Source organism: Dipodomys ordii, unplaced genomic scaffold (genome assembly GCF_000151885.1).
Source record: "Dipodomys ordii isolate 6190 unplaced genomic scaffold, Dord_2.0 Scaffold90, whole genome shotgun sequence".
NCBI classification, from domain to species: domain Eukaryota; kingdom Metazoa; phylum Chordata; class Mammalia; order Rodentia; family Heteromyidae; genus Dipodomys; species Dipodomys ordii.
The window spans coordinates 5,212,389-5,228,230 of NW_012267306.1; the positions used below are offsets into that span (position 1 = coordinate 5,212,389).

The following is a 15,842-nucleotide window of genomic DNA, read 5'->3' on the forward strand; positions in this document are numbered from 1 at the left end:
ATAGTCATCACCATATAAGATAGTAATAATTATCGTTAGAGGTACAGTTCATGAGGAGTACCAATGAAGAGGAGTAAAAATCGCATATGTCTATGGTAGATCAGTAAGTCACTTAATTCTCCATGAAGTTATTATTTCATTATGGAGTTCACCTAGGTTGTGGTTGTTGAGATTGACCAGTAGTAGATAAGTCACAAATGAATAAATAACTCTTTAGAAACAATCAAGTCTAAGAATTTGGATTGCTTTAATCCAGATTTTTAAACAGCAATGAAATGTAACCAAGTAAGTTTTGATGCAGCCATACAATGTTTGTATCATTAAGACAGTCATGCCCTTCATGCATGAAAACCAGTTACTTATAAATGGGGAAATTATTGTTGTGGTCATATATTATTACCACAGGTGAATCATTTGCTTTGATCTTTACACTGGGCTCATGTTATATTCTTTTTTTTTTGGCTCAGGATAATACATTTTATCCAGGTAAATTTTCATTTCTTCTTTCAGAATATATTTATTTTCCTCCAAAAGTGAATGCGTAGATAAAGATGATCTAGGAGTAACAAAATAAATCATTACAGAGATTATGGAAGGAGACATAAGATTATTACAAAAGGGTTATGAGAAGAAGAACCTACTGAAGATTTACAAATCTTTCAAGAGCATGACATGTGAGTCAACTTTACATCTCTGACAAAATACCTTAGCAAAACAACTTCAAAGGAGGAAAGGTTTGTTTTAGCTTATGATTCCATAGGTTTCAGTAACTTAGCAAGGACAGAAATAGAAAAGAGACTGCATAATGTTTTTCCTTAAAGTTTGATTTCTTAATACTGGGAATTTTATGTAATTTTCACACATCATAAAATATTTCTAGCCAGGTGCCGATGGCTCACACCTGTAATCCTAGCTACTCAGGAAGCTGATATCTGAGGATTGTGGTTCAAAGCCAGCCCTGGCAGGAAAGTCCATGAGACTTTTGTTTTTCTTTTCTTTATTTTTTTTGGTTGGTCATGGGGCCTGAACTCTGAGCTTGGGTGCTGTTGCTCAGCTCTTCAGTTCAAGGCTAGTGCTCTACCACTTGAGCCACAGCACCACTTCTGGCTTTTTCTACTTATGCGGTGTTAAGGAATAGAACCCAGGGCCTCATGCATGCAAGACAAGCACTCTACTACTGAGCCCCCTTCCCAGCCCCCCATGAGACTCTTATCTACAATAAACAACCAGAAAACTGGAAATGTGTGCTCTGACTCAAGTGGTAGAATGTGCACCTTGAGCTGAAGAGCTCAGGGACAGTGCCTAGGCCCAGAGTTCAAGCCCCACAACCAACAAAAGAAAATTCTATTGATTTTTTTTCAAAGACTTAGTGCATAAATAAGAGGGTAACCCTTCTAAATAAAAGCAGTAATGACAAAACTATGGAAACCGTTCTTACTTTACAGGCTATTCAAGAAAGAGAGAAGAAACAAATCAGGCAGTGAACCACACACTGAAGACACTCATATCCCTGACTGGCATGGCTGGAATGGAGCATTTTACTTAAAGGTATGATTCCTCTCCATAATGAGAACTGCGTAGACCATCATTTGTTTGGAAACTCATGTGAGGTTATTAGGTAACAATGTAAGTTACTATTCATCTTATTCTACTGGGACTACTCTAACAATATATCACAAATAAGTAGCTGATAAAAAACAGAAACTTATCTTTTTTACTCGTAGGAGTGGAGAAGCTCAATATGAGCAGAGATTCAGTATCTGGGGAGGAACTATTTTCTGTTTGTAGGTTATAATTTCCAGCTGTGTCCTCCCCTAGGCGTTCTCATTCCCTGAAGTTCCCTTGCTTCATTTTCATACCTATACATTGACTAATACAATGGCATTGTTTCCTCTGCCTTTTATGTGACCCCTTCACCTCACTCCCCTCCTTTTTTGAAAATCAGTTCATAAAGCTGGCTTGGATGTTTATCCTACTTTATGGGGTGACACTCACTTTTGCCAATAGCTATTCTGTTGTTTATTTCTACTAGTTAATTCAGAACTTATTTCCCCTGAATACAACTGTAATAGTATATGGCCTTCATTAAGTAACTATAAGATTGTCTAGGTGTTAAATGTATGGAAGTTCTAAGATTTTGCTTTCAGCAGTTGTGTCTTTTGTGTTGTCTAATCCCTGATATTTATTTGGTTTACCTTCCTTTGCTACAGGTAAAACTTGTTACCAGCTTTCCTCTCTGGTTACAAGCCTGCTACCTATAGCTACCTGTGCACCTACAACCCTACAACCACTTACCTTAGGGTTTGCCACCAACTCCCACAGCTGGCTTTGTCCTGTTTTGGGTTTGTTTGTTTGCTTGTTTCTAATTTACTTTTCTCTCAATTATAAACCAGTTACGTGAGAGTCATGTTGTAGAACTACTAACTGCCTCTCAGGTGAGCCCTGAGCTTGTTGTTCTTACTGTGCATTTCTTCCCTTTTTGGATCATAAGTAGTCTTTCTTTTTTTTTTTTCTAGACTTTTTTTTATTGTGAAAATACTGTACAGAGGGGTTACAGTTACATGGGTAAGATCATGAGTACATTTCTTATCAAACATTGTAGCCTCCTCCTTTGTTTCCCCTTCCCATCCCATCCTCCCCCCCTTCCCGTCCCTCCCCAACCCTCCTTCCCCCCTCCCTACTGAAGTTGTAAAGTTCATTTTCGACATAATGACTTGTACATCTCATTGTTGCAATGGGTCCACCTGTATCCCTAGTTAAATGATTTGTTTTTGCCCTTCCCCTCCACAAATTATAACAACATCAAATACAGTGAAAGCAGGGGTTATACTGTGGGGAAGGGACATACAAAGCAACAAAGAAATAATCTTATAAATGTGTTAGAAACAATCACATGAAAGAAAAAAAAACATTTGAATACATATCTTAGGGTTCATTTCCCTAACATCAACTTATCTGACCTTTTCTGCTTGACTCAGACATATACTAGTTATTGCAAATAAGGGAAACCATGGGACCTATGTTTCTTTGGACCTGGCTTACTTCACTTAATATAATTTTTTCCAAGCCTTTCCATTTCCTAACAAATGGGGCAATGTCATTCTTTCTGATGGAGGCATAGAATTCCATTGTGTATATATACCACATTTTCTTGATCCATTCATCTACTGAGGGGCATCTGGGAAATAATGCTGCAATAAACATAGTCCTGCTAGTAGCTTTAGTGTGGTCTTGTTTGTAAACATTTGGGTAAATGCCCAAAAGTGGGATTGCTGGGTCATAGGGGAGCTCTATGTGGAGGCTTTTGAGGAATCTCCATACTCGTAAGTAGTCTTTCTTTCATGTCATTTCTTCTAGTGAAGAAACTGTTCTGTTCAAAATACTAATGCCATGTTCTATCTCTTAGGAAAACTGTTCCTTGAGGAACATTCACTCAACTCATTCTTTTCCTTCTCCTCATTATTAAAGCCTACATACATTAAAATCAGTTTATATTTATGTTAATTCCTTTATTCACAAGATTCTTAACCTGAAACTCTTTCATGTGGCAAAATATTTCTACAGGGGGCTCCTATCTGCCAGCTTCTTTACTCAGGAGATGAATATCTGCAAAGATTGTGGTTCCAAGCCAACCTGGGCACAAAAGGCTGAGAGATTCCATCTTCAATTATCCAGGAAAATATCAGATTGGAGGTGTGTCTTTAGTGGTAGAGTAAGAAAGCCCAGCTAGACTACAAGGTCCTGAGTTCAAATCCTGATACCAAAAAATACACACACACACACACACACACACACACACACACACACACACACACACAAAATGTTCCCTTAGTAGAGTAGTATCCTCAGAGATCTTTGGCATGAATAAGCATTCATCTGTAAGATGAAAGCATTTATCTTTAAGATAAAACTGACCTCTATTTTAAGAAACGAAACCACAAATACTATGCTTCTCCTGCAGTCACAATAAAGGTTTCAACTTTTCATCAGCTTTCACATAAGAAGGCTGAGCCCAATAGGAGGAATTAGATAAGAAGATGGCAGGCGGTATCACAATACCAGATATCAGACTCCACTACAGAGCCATAATAAGAAAAACAGCTTGGTATTGGCACAATTAGACCCCAAACCAATAGAACAGATTAGAAGACCCAGAAATAAGACCGCATACTTACAGTCATCTGATATTTGACAAAGGAGTCCAAGACATATAGTGGGGAAAAAAAACATAGCCTTTTCAACAATTGCTGATGGGAAAACTGAGCAGCCATATGTAGAAAACTGAGTGGATCCCTGCTTGTCACCATGCACCAACATCAATTCAAAGTGGATCAAAGATCTCAACATCAGGCCCAAAACTCTGAAACTACTGCAAGACACTAGGAGAGACATTACAACTTCTAGGTACAGGCAGGAACTTCCTGAATAGAGTCCCAGGGGGCACAGCAGACAGGAGAGAGACTGGACAAGTGAGACTACATTAAAATTAAGTTTCCACACAGCTATGGACATAGTTACTAAACTAGAAAGATAGCCTACCAATGGGGAAAAGATTTGTACCATCAATACATTAGACAAAGGCCTAACATCCAATATATACAAGGAGGTCAAGAAACTAACCCTTCCCAACCTTAATACACCAATTACTAAATGGACAAGGGAGCTAAGGAGAGACTTCTCAGAAGAAGAGATAAGAATGGTAAAGAAACACATGAGGAAATGTTCATTAGCCCTAGCCATAAAGGAAATGCAAATCAAAACAATCCTGAGATTCCATCTCACCCCAGTAAGATTGGCCAACATTTTGAATTCTAACAACAAATGCTGATAGAGATATGGGCAAAAAGGAACCATACTTCACTGCTGATGGAAATATATACCCACTCTGGCAAGCAGTCTGGAGGTGCCTCAAAAACCTAAACAAGACTTTCCCTATGACCCAGCCATATTACTCCTTAGCATGTACCCTGAGCATCACAAACCTGGACATGGTAAGGACACCTGTGCATCCATGTTCATTGCTGCACTATTCACCACAGCCTAGATATGGAAAAAACCCAGATACCCCACAATAAATGAGTGGATCCAAAAAATGTGATATCTATATACAATGGAATTTTACACAACCATTAGAAAGAATAAAATGATGTCATGTGCAGGGAAATTGATGAAACTAGAACAAATCTTGTTACGTGAGGTAAGCTAAGATCAGAGAGACAAATGGTGCATGTTCTCCCTGAGATGAGGCAATTAGATCCAAAAGGTACTAGGATTTGACAAAATACACAGAATTTTAGATACACATATACAGTGGGACCAAAAGAAGACAGTCTTAGGAGAGAATCACCAAGATGCAATACCCAAGTGCCTCCTCATATGTATATAAAATAATGTACATATTGAAACCAACTCCAAAGGTATGGAAACAAAGGACTTTTTCTTAATTTGTTTTTGTTGTTGACTCTGTATTCTTTACCTTCTATATGCTGCGGTCACATCCACGTCTGTGGTTGGGTTGAGGAGGGCACAGAATCTGAGGAAAGGGTTGAAAAAGTGCAGCAGTGGAGAGCACTGGCTGCGCCGGACATCGATGAACGTAAACTGTGCAACTTGTGTGTGGAGATGGGAAAGAGAGAGAAAAGGAGAAAATAAAACTACAAAACAATAAAACTTGGCTATGTACAATACTTGTTAGACAATGGGACACTTGGCTGTAAATGGTAACCACATTGCTTTGCCCTCTGATCCAGGTTCATAATAACTCATATGACCATGACTTGTTTCAGAGAGGGCTTCATTTTAAGGATTGTTGGTTCACAGTTGGAAGCAATATGAACCCAAATTTGAATCTTGACAATTGACACTTAGCAAATTCCTATCTGCTCATATTTTCATTGACTTGTATGTAATCTAGGATAAACTTATTTTCACTGTGCAATTGAGAACTAATGAGATTTGTGACCAGAATGTTCTGTCTACAGAATAAATATTCAGTAACCAAGCAGAAGGATCAAAGAACATCCAGGAAGCAAAGACCTCCCTGGCTGAACATATTGTTTCTCCCAGCAGCAACAGAGGAAAATCTGTATATAACCTGGCATTTGAGATCTTGAAGTCACTTGGTCTTCTGCATTCTTCTTCCTCTTTCCATAATGCTTCGGAACAGGAATATTGCTAACCATATCTATCCTGGGAACACAACACGTTTCCTTGACATGTTGCTGGTATTGGGTGTTTGTGCATGACTATGGTGTGGCTTCTATTTTCTATTCTGAACATTGCAGATATATGTGTTTGCAAGAGAATTCATACTATTGTAGGAAAGTTTGCAATTAATCAAATATCTCAATCTAAAAAGAACTTTGAGATGGCCTGCTGAAATGCCAAAACCCAGAACATCACATCACAAAGAAGGACAGCTGAAAGATTTGCATTCGTTTACTAGCAGCATCTGTGTATGTAGAACTTAAAAAAAAAACCTGAATATCTGAAGTGACATTTTGAAACAGGTGTCTTCATTTACTGATAAAGAACTCTTGGCATATGCAAAAGTTGGAGCAGTAGCTGAAGAAGTCTTAGCAGCCATCAGAACTGTGATTGCTTTTGGTGGACAAAGCAAAGAACTTGAAAGGTTTGAGTCTTTTAAAAAATTATTAGAGATATGAAGGTCTGAGTCATCTCATGTGCTCTTCAGATTGACAGGGTTAATTATAAGAACGTTTTCCATTGTAAATATGTTTTTTTAAAGAATTTACTTGAGCCAGAGCCTGTGGCTCACACCTATAATACTAGCTACTCAGGAGTCTGAGATCTGCTGTTCAAAACCAGCCAGGGTAGGAAAGTCTCTGAGACTCTTATCTCCAAAGAACTGCTCAGAAAAAGCTGAAAGTGGTGCTGTGGCTCAAGTGGTAGAGCACTCTTATTGAGCAAAAGGAAACCAGAGTCCAAGCCCCAGGACTGCCAAAAAAAACCCCACCAAAACCCAAAACAAAAAATTACTTGATACATTACAGAATTATTAACAATCTGAAGAAACTGCAGTTGTAGTTTTTACTTTGCTTATATCTACTAATTCAAAGAGTACTGAGAGCTTTCTAGTTGTACATGGGCATAAAGATAGTTTATTAATGACATATTTTGTCTTTCTAATGATTTTTATTTTATCAAACTAAATGTTGATTCTCTAAGATGAACAATTATTTTGCATAACATCAATAGGTGTATTTTATTTTGTGGCTTATTACACTTCATATCCAGGCTTTTACTTGATTGACATATAGTCCATTATTTAAAAGATAAAAAAAATCACCAAAAGAGTAACTTCAAAGTCTGTCTCATCATATATTGTTAGGTATTATTCTTGTGACTCTTATTCCTGTGACTCTTTATTGAACTTCTGAAAACACAGTGATTTATTTAAATTTGCAATATTTACCAGATTCTTTGATTCCCTAGTAACAACAGAATTCCTTAAAATTTACTAATCTGACATATTATAATGTTGAGGAAAGAGAGAGAGAGAGAGAGGGAGGGAGAGAGAGAGGGAGGGAGAGAGAGAGAGAACACTGACAGTAGATTCTTTGGGTGGAGGCAGTAATACATTGTGTAATTAAACCATACAAAAATAAGCATGGAAATTTTTATCAATCATAATGGCTACACCTAAGGAGGCTATAAAGTTTTATACAAGTTGAAGTGCCTGATTTTCTCTGATGCTGATGGTATTCTGTTTTTAGAACTTAGCTGTGCTTACATGAGTAACTACTATAGAATTATTTTTCACACTGGTGTGTGTGTGTGTCTGTGTGTGTGTGTGTGTATGTGTGTGTGTGTGTGTGTGTGTGTGTGTATGGTTGAGTACTCTTTTATTGACTTGATATAGTTCATCCTCCACAAAGAAATGTGTGATAGCTAAGTATCATAGTTCAAAGGAAAGCAATATCTATGCTCTATTTTCACTTTTGGCTGTCTAACAAAATGGAAAGTCTTGATTACAGGTAGACAAACAGCCCTTCAAATAAAGCCCAACTCCTCATAGAGCCTATATTCTGAAGGACAATTATTAATATATTAATAGTTAATATGTTAATAAATATATAGTACACCAGGAAGAGTAATTACAATTTGGAAAAACTACTCAGTAGGGGTAATTATAATTTGGAAAAATAAAATACTTTGAAAGAATCAATGGAACAACTGTTTAGAGAGGTATGCTTAATGCCTAAAATTGTAAATTTTAAAAATTAGAAGTTAGTGGATATGCATGAGAGAAACAAATTTAGCAGAGCTCTCTCTGAGCACGGTTCATCTAGACTCAAAACTGATGGGTGAGAAACATTAGTAGTTATCCATTGAGTTTCTGCTTATTATGAAGTAGGAGAAAGGATGGGATGGGTGGGAAAAGCAGTCTTTCAAAGGTCCTGAGCTGGCAAAGACTTCTGTACATGCTGGAAAATACCGTAAGTGTGACTAGAACTCACTTGAGGGGAGACTACAATATGGGGGACTTGTAGGCCATGGAGAAGAGTTAGGGTTCTATTCCAAAGACCTGAGCAGGGGCTGAGATCATTAAACAGAGAATTGATTATTGATATGATGATTTAAGATCAATTCTTTATAAAGGACCTGATGAATGGAGGGGAGCAGAAAAGATGGGACCACGGGGACCAGGGAGGGTTGATGCCGTGGTTCAGGTAAGGATCAACTCTGGAGGCTGATTTCAGGTGGAGGCAGGAGAAGGGTGACAAGTTACTAGACTTAGAATTGAACTTGGAAGTCATATGGATATTATTCTTGGACTTTGCAATCTCTTCCATGTTTTTTCCCAGTTCTTGCTCTCTCTGCTTCTGCCTAAACATGTACACCATTTCCAATTTTTTAATCTTCTGTATGTCTTGTAAATGTTAGTATTTATTTTTTATTTGCTTAGCCAAAAAGTGTTCCTTGCTATTCTAAGTAGCTACTTGGATCACGACTGACAGTTCCATAACATTTACAAATATTTCTTATGTTATTTCAGTCCATGTTAAGCACTTCTACTTTAATTGCCATTTCCATACTGGAGTTTCTAATAAATGGATAGTTTTCAAATCTAGTTTTACATGAGGGACATTTTTATTGAACATGAATTGAAAAGCCTTTGTAGATGGGATATTGTTCCAGAACTTCTCCTTCTTCTACTCTCTTATTTCATTTATATTTATGGTAACTTAATAGTTTTCTTCCTGTGTGAATGTTTCCTCTTCCTGCATAGATCATTGGATCAGTGAAATGGTTTCAGCAGTAGTCTTGGTAAGCAAGACCTGAAACAAAGATGAGTCATGAACATTAAAGTTCATTGCTGCAATGATGTAAAATGTATGCCAAGAAAATCACTAAATTTCTCTCCACTTAACTTCTAAATTGTGAGACACACACACACAAACACACACACACACACACACACACACACACACCACATTGTTCTTTCACCACAGGTTATAAAAGCAATTTCACCTTGTATATCTTATCACTAGAAACTTCTGTTTAAATTTAATCTTTAGTAGATATAATTCTTTTGTAAATTTCCTGTATATCAACTTTGTTGATAAGAATAGTGGTCGTGAAGTCTATAGAAAATGTATCCTTTATCCTGCCCATGTAATTGTAACCCCGCTGTACAGTATGTTTGCAAATAAAATAAAATATAAAAAAAAGAAAATGTGTCCTACCTAGGGTGCTGTATCTGCTAATGAAATGAATCCTCAAGTGAACTTTATATAGCATTATGTAATTTTCATAGTCAAGTACTTCATGGACCAAAGACCACAAAACATGAATTTTATATGGAATTAACTTATTTCATGGTATCTATCCATTTGATCCTTTGTGCAAAACAATGAATAGTCTGAATTTTGCAGAGATAAAGGATGGAATGACAGATTTAAGGCTTAGTTAAAGACTCTGTCCTTTTCTGACAATTTTACTATATTTGCAAAAGACTCTAATTCTCAGCTCTAAAATCTTACCTAAACATCTCTGTTTTTGAGCAAAATAATCTTGCCTTTCTTTAAAAGGAAGATAAATTTAGAGGACTCATCTATGTTTAACATCAGATATTTTCCACTCTTGGAAGAGTTAAATATATTTGAAATATCATTTGGGAATAAGCTTTAAGTCATTAGAACTGTTGAAATAAAATGTGAATTTTAATATCATTTTGTCATTCTTATTTGCTTTCTTGTTTTTCCCCACTTTGTGAAATTCCTCATTTTTAGTCAAAGAAGTTTGTGTATGTTTATGTATATATGTATTTGCTTGCTTGTTAGTTTGCTTTTGATTTTGGGGATTGGGTCTCTCTATGTAACTCAGCAACTCAGCTGACATCAGATTCACTATTCCTGGGCCTAAGCCTCTTAGTATTGGAATTATAAACATGTCCCACCATGTCCTGTAAAAAAATTTTATCCGAAAAGAAATCTAATAACAACATTATGGAGGGGATATGGTCACAAGGGAGCCCTACTACATTGTTGGTGGGAGTGTAAACGTGTTCAACCACTTTGGAAAGCAGAATGGAGGTTCATCAAAAGACTCCACATACAGCTCCCCTATGATCCAGCAATCCCACTTTGGGGCATTTACCCAAACAGTCACAAACAAGCCCATATTAAAGCTACCAGCACAACTATGTTTATTGCAGCATTATTCTCTATAGCTAAGATATGGAACCAACCCAGATACCCCTCAGTAGATGAATGGATCAAGAAAATGTGATACACACACACACACACACACACACACACAATGGAATTCTATGCCTCCATCGGAAAGAATGACATTGCCCCATTTGTTAGGAAATTGAAAGACTTGGAAAAATTGTATTAAGTGAAGTAAGCCAGACCCAAAGAAACATGGATCCCATGGTTTCCCTTATTTGCAATAACTAGTATATGCCTAAGACAAGCAGAAAAGGTCAAAAGCTATGCACATATGACTATATAAGATGGTGCTAAATGAAATGAATCCCAAGATAAGGACACAAGAGGTTTTATCTTTCTTGCTGTTGTCTTTAATGTACTTATAATGTACTCTGTGATTTTATTTTGTTTTTTTTGTATGTTCTTCCCCCATAGTATAACCCCTGTTGTCATTGTGTTTGATTCCAGTGCCCTGCAGCTTGTATATACATTTTTCTAATTTGAGGAGGGGAAGGGAAATAACAAAATGCTGAAATAAAGATACAGGATGATCCATTGCAACAATGAGATGTACAAGAAACTATGTTGAAAATGAACTTTACAACTTGGGGTGGGTGTGGGGAGGTGGGCGGGGGAATTGGATAGGTGGGGAGGGAAGGGATGGTAGGGGAGAAACAAAGGAGGAGGTAACAATGCTCCATAGGAAATGGACTCATCACCTTCTCATGTAACTGTAGCCCCTCTGTACAGTATCTTTACAATAAAAATATGGATTAAAATTTTCTCTGACATTCTCCAAGATCTTTGTGATGTGAACAGGTTACACAAGTTTAGATGTGCTGCACAAACCCTTTACCCCAGCAGCAGGAAGCCATGGCAGATATATGGCAGGAAGACCACTAGGGAATACGTACAGAGGAAAAAAGAAGTTGACATTGATTAGTAATAATGGACTCTTATATACTCTTATGCAAAATAAGTATGTTATATGTTTATAGTTGAGATACCTATCAAAGCATATTCAATGATATTTGAAAGTGAAAGTTATTGCATATATTACCTTGCAAAGTTCTCAACATGCTCTTACAATAGTCTCACAGCTTCACTGTGGCATGTGTAATCTTGCCATTGATCTTGTCAGTAGTTCCTAAAGTAAACAAGACAAAGGAAATCGACATCACAAAATTTCATTAAGATTCAGAGATTTCTAATGACTTACTTTAGGTTTAATACTTTCTAGCATTATATATATATATTAATTATTGAAATAGGTATACAGACTTTTTTATTGTAGTGCCGGGAATTAAACTTAGGACCTGATACTTGGTAGGCAAATGCTCAACCATGAATTTTTTTTTTAATTTGTTTTTTGGGATAGTGTGTCACTAACTTTCTGCTGACCTCAAACTTGAGATCTTCCTGTCTTTACCTCCTTAGTAGCCAGGATTATAGCTATACATCAACATTCCCAGCCAGCATGCATATTTTGAAGGAAAACAATTCTTCTCATTGCTTCTGTTTTGCTTTCTGTTTGAGACAATACGTATTTTGGAATTTGCTAAATATTGCTACGCTCATTTTGATATTTCTAAGTGCAAGGAAGAAACTTTTAGAAGTTCTTTCCACAAATAAATTACTTTCCATAAGCCTTGGTTTCCTATTCTGCAGTAGGGAATAAAAGAGTAATAACACATAGGGTTAATGTATAGCCAAAGCAGGAAGTAGATGCAAAACACATGTCTGGACACATTCAGTCTACTCAATAACCATCATGCAACACTCACTTATTTCCATAAGTTACAAGTATATGAGATTTGTTCTTTTTCCCAGATACAATAAAAATTTAGAAGAAGCTGAAAGAATTGGGCAAAAGAGAGATATCACAGCCAATATTTCCACTGGTGCTGCTTTTATGTTAATCTCTGCATCATATGCTCTCCTTTCTGGTATGGGACCTCTTCAGTCCTTTCCAATGAATATTCTATTGGCCAAGTGCTCACTGTAAGTTGTAAATAAGTAATCAAAGAAATGAACCAATTAAAATGACAACGAAACTGCATAAAAGCAATAAAAAGCAATAAAAGAATGTATTTTGAGTAAGTGTTGAATACCAGAGGATTAAAGGATACTAAAGGATATAGCCAGGTATGATGGCACAAGCCTGTAATTCCAGTTTTCATGGGAGGAAGAAGCAGGAAGATTGTGATTCTGAGGCCAACCTGGGAAAACTTACCAAGACTTTATCTCAAAAAAAATTTTTTAAGTAAACTGAGATGACTAGGAAATAACCCAAATGGTAGAGCAAGTTTGAAGCTCTGAGCTTAATCCTCAGTAGAGAGACAGACAGTGAGAATGAAAAGATAGACAGCAGCATTGAGGAAAAAAGTAGGAAGGAAATTAAATGAATCAAACAAGCAATTTTGTAGTCTTTTTTGCAGCTCCCTTGCCAAAATTTTCCTGTAGGCTAAAATGACCATTTCCAATCTCTCTAGCATGAACTTTCGTTTTATGAAATGTCTTTGGAGGAAACCTGATACTAAATGCCTCATTTTTATTTCCCAATTTACCACTTTCAACAACAAATGACAAAACACAACTTAACTCAATTTTGAAGTTTTTTTGAATGGCAGTCAATCCACCACACACAGTTTATAAAACAGAATTCCTTTTAGCCATTGTTAAAAGTCTGGACTGAAGAAAACATACCACACATATCCAGGGAAAGAAAGGTTTAATGTCAGAGAATCTGACAGGCTACTTCCATCCCACGGCGGCTGCTATTAGGCTTCCATGAACCTGTAAAATGAGGTAGGAAAAATATAGCTATAGGAGTTGGGAAAGGGGAGTCTGCATTGCGTATGGGAAATTAATGGTACGCGGGTGAGCAAGAAATTGATGGTAAGGGAGCTGTCTTTGCTCACCAGGCCAGGTGGCCAGCCAGGTCAGGGCCACCGAGATTCAGGCAGCCAGGCAGAACCAGAGCAGCTGGAGTGCCAGCCATCACAGCCAACAGTCATCCTAAAGGAAAATTCAGTTTCAAGGTCTTCTGCATTGTAAAACTTTGTACGAGTACGCAGTCTTGCCATGGGATGTTAGCTTACTTCGTTTGAGAGACAATGACATAATTGTAAACCAAGCTCATGTATCTTCCTAGCAGCTGCTATGTGACTGTCCCGGGGAAGTATAACAAAAATATCTGCATCCCTATTGGGCAGTGTCATTAGCCCACAAATAAGGCAAGTGTGCCAAGTATATGAGTTTGCTTTGAGGTTACCTACAACTAGCTTAACTGAAGCTCCTCCAATTCTTGATTTCTTTTTAACTCTATCACCAACAAGGGGTGGAAGGACTGGTGAGCAGGCAGGAAAGGAGCAGTGGTTAAAGATCTTTCTGGGAGAGCAGTTGTTTACAGTACTTGCTTGGTTCCCAAGAGGAAAGTTAATAGTTCTGACAGTATTGCCTTATTACATTGGTTTGTTTCCCTACCCTGCAGCCAGGGTTTCTGATAGGTCAGTATGGCTGGCCCTGTCCCCTTTCAAATTGGAAGGATAATTTTCCCATAGAAGACTTTTTCTTTTAAGACAACATAGTAATTTTTCTTTGGGTGAGCCTAGGTTCTCAAGGCTTACTGTTGACATGGATTAGCAACTTATTTTACTTCATTATTTTATTTCCTATATTGTGCTGCTGCTGCTGAGTTGAGCCTAAGGACTCATGTATCACTGTCAAGCTCCTCTTTCTGTGAGCTACACCCCTAGCCCTGGCAGTTAAATCCATTGCTTTCTGAACCCAAAGTCAGTTTCACAAACTGTAGGCATTTGGAAGACTGAGTGCAGGATTTTACATCAGGCCTATTGATTCAAATTCCATTTATGATATTTACCATCTCTAAGATATGGAACAAATCCTCTAAACTCTTCAAGCCTTTGCCCCCTCTTCTGCTAAATTGGCTTGGTGTCCCCTGATCGCATTATAAGGGAGCTAATTATTATTTCCTAAGTTTGATACACATAGATAGAATGACAAATGCGTACCATACCACCATACCCAGCTATTTTTTAAGGATCTCATGAACTTTTTTGCTTGAGCTGGCCTTGAATTCACATCTTTCTAATCCCAGCCTCCCAAGTAGTTAGGATTATAAGTGTAAGCCACCTGTGCATGGCTTGAAAGGGCTTTTAATACCCTATACCTTTATTTTTGCCATTTAAAAAATAGAATTGCTTATGTTGGAAGTAACCAAGTATGGAAAGATTGTAGTAAACATGAGCACACTCATGTGTGAAGACAAACATAGGTGTTTATTTTATTTTGGTTTTGGTCTCTTTCTTCAGGTCTCACTTTCTGTATTATTTGGGGCTATTACCGTTGGATAGGAATTCCCATACATTGAAGCTTTAGCAAATGCCAGAGGAGCAGCTTATGAAGTCTTGAAGATCATCGGTAATGAAAGCCTCACATGGCTATTTGCCCATAACAGTCATTATCACTTTAACTCTTGATAACATATTCCAAATAAATTATTGTAAGCTAGCAATTTCCTAAAATATTTTTCTCCTCAGAAGGCAAGCATTTACATCTTTTTGATGAATGGACACAAACAAGATAATATCAAGGGAGATTTGGAATTCAGAAATATTCATTCCAGTTACCCATCTTAAAACAAAGTTAATCATTTGATAAATGATTAAGCTGTTTGATGAAGAATTCTGATACTTTCCCTCCGAGATTTTTTTTAAAGGAAAGAGGTATCTGTTCACACTCTGTGTCTGTATCTTACTTCTCACTCAACTTGGTAGATCTTGAAGGGACTCAACCTGAAGGTGCAGAGTGGACAGACAGTGGCCCTGGTTGGGAACAGTGGCTGTGGGAAGAGCAGGACGGTGCAGCTGATCCAGAGGCTCTATGATCCCACAGAGGGCGTGGTGAGTTAGACCCGCAGCCATCAGCAGGGACCACCGCACCTCACTCCGGTGCGAATGTCTGCTAGAAATGAAGGAAAATCACCCCTGTTTTAAACTTCCAGGTCAGTATTGATGGACAGGACATTAGGACCATATATGTGAGGTATCTGGTGTGGTGAGCCAGGAACCTATGTTGTTAGCCAACACAATGGCTGAAAACATTTGCTAAGTTTAAGTGGATAGAGAAGTGTAAAATAAT

At 37.5% G+C, this 15,842-nt stretch overlaps 1 pseudogene; it reads left to right on the forward strand.

The window, feature by feature from the left end:
• Window positions 1–4,835: 4,835 nt before the first annotated feature.
• On the forward strand, window positions 4,836–15,812 carry LOC105992911 (annotated as a pseudogene).
• The last annotated feature ends 30 nt before the right edge of the window (window positions 15,813–15,842 follow it).